Source organism: Acomys russatus, chromosome 2, assembly GCF_903995435.1.
Source record: "Acomys russatus chromosome 2, mAcoRus1.1, whole genome shotgun sequence".
NCBI classification, from domain to species: Eukaryota; Metazoa; Chordata; class Mammalia; order Rodentia; family Muridae; genus Acomys; species Acomys russatus.
The window spans coordinates 85,804,943-85,806,947 of record NC_067138.1 but is presented as its reverse complement, the minus strand read 5'-3'; the positions used below and the strand labels follow the sequence as shown (position 1 = coordinate 85,806,947).

General features: G+C 37.0%; 1 pseudogene; it reads left to right on the top strand.

Moving 5' to 3' along the window:
* The first annotated feature begins 1,678 nt into the window (after window positions 1-1,678).
* On the top strand, window positions 1,679-1,736 carry LOC127207541 (uncharacterized; annotated as a pseudogene).
* Window positions 1,737-2,005: the final 269 nt, after the last annotated feature.

Below are 2,005 nucleotides of genomic sequence, written 5' to 3'. Positions count from 1 at the left end.
TGAAACACATATATGCTTTCGGCCTAGGCTTCAGGCAAGCTTGCTTTCAGGTAAAAATGAAAAACCAACCAATAAAGAGATAGGTGACATAATTTCAGCTATCACTGAAGTCTGTGATAAAACTGCATGGTAGCTCAAGAGAAGAGGATAGAGGAAGGCAGTGCTGTGTTTGATGATCCATCTCTGTGGAGAAGATGGTTATTTTAGGGCCTGGGTGACAAGTGGCCATATATGAAAAGACTGAAGGGGAAGGCTTCTAGACAGAGAGACAAACAGCAGAAAGGCTTTGCAATGTGAATATGTGGAAAATATCAAAAATAAAATCAATTTGCCTGAAACAAGGGACCATGGAAAATGTCTTTCCAAGTTGTCAGAAAGGCTCCTTTATCAATGACTTGTAAATGTTGTGAATTGTCAATACTTTCACACGCTAAAAGAAAATTTGAGAGGATAACGTAAGATGAGAAGAATAAGTATGAAAATACTTTATTGTAATATGCAATATCATATATAAAATATATGTATTCTAAATATAAAAGTTTTACATTTTTCAAAATTATAAATAAAATTTGCTTTCACTTTGTATTGTATGTGCAATGCATGTTAATGTGACATGCTATATATGTGAGATACAGGTAGACATTGGTGTGATAACATGCTGGAATTAATTGTGTTAAGTGCTGAGTACTTCATTCAAGACTCAATTCCAGTACTTAGGCCGTGGGAAACTATGCATCACATGAAATATTTTCTTCTTAAAAGACATAATTTTCCAGTGTGAGATATTAACTGGTTAAAAGATAGGAATGATTTTGATTCCTCTATTCATTTTAAATTTCAGAAATAATATTAGTGGTGTGTGTGTGTTCTCATGTAGTTCAGTTATTTCTACAGAAAATGGGTGTACATTATTATCCGTATGCTTATGAGTGAAAATTCATCTACTTTTCTTGTGTGTACATGATTCAGCTCCCCTCTTGTTGCTATAATCGGTTCATTAGCTAGACTACCAAGTGAAACATGGCCCTTAGTGTTTTGCTTTAATGAATCCCAATAATAATCCCATAAGACTAATCTGTCAGGAAGCATGAGAATCAAAACTGATCCTCTTGTTACTCTTCACTCACTGTGAAAAGAGAGCAAAGACCAATCCCTGTGGCACATTCCTCAGAACTGTGATCAAGCTTATTAAAATGCACACATTCTGAGGCTTATCTTTTATCTGCAATTCAGCAGCTTTATCTGTTTTGCTCAAATTTCCTTAACATTCTTTTGACATGCCCATTATATTACTGTTTGCTGCTATTTCCAGCATCGAAATAAATTAAAACAACTGAAAATTTTTAATGGACATTAGCTCTGAATACTTCTTTTTTAAAATTTATTTATTCATTAATTCATTCATATTACATCTCAATTGTTATCCCATCCCTTCTATCCTCCCATTCCTTCCTCCCTCCCACTTTCACCCTATTCCCCTCCCGTATGACTGTGACTGAGGGGGACCTCCTCCTCCTGTATATGCTCAAATGGTATTAAGTTTCTTCTTGGTAGCTTGCTGTCCTTCCCCTGAGTGCCACCAGGCCTCCCCATCAAGGGGACATGGTCAAATATGACTTGCCCCTTGGCTAGATCTGGGTAGGGGTTCAATGTTTACTGCACGTATTGTCCTTGGTTGGTGCTTTGGCAGCACATATACCAAAACTGGAACGATACAGAGAAGATTAGCATGGCTCTGAATACTTCTATGATATCACTTGAAACCTGTCTTCCTCCCAGAAGAGCACTCTTCAGATATAGCCTGGGCTGGAATGGGAATTTGGTGTTGTTCTGCAGCACAATGCTTTTGTGAAAGGAAAAAAGGGAACATGCAAAATCTTCAGCTGAACAACACTCTCTATTTGGGAATTACTTTCAACTCAATCAAACATCTTCCCCTTGGTATAAAGGCGTTTGATATCTGAGAGGCAAAGCATGCATTTCAAGGGCTATTTGTTTATTATAG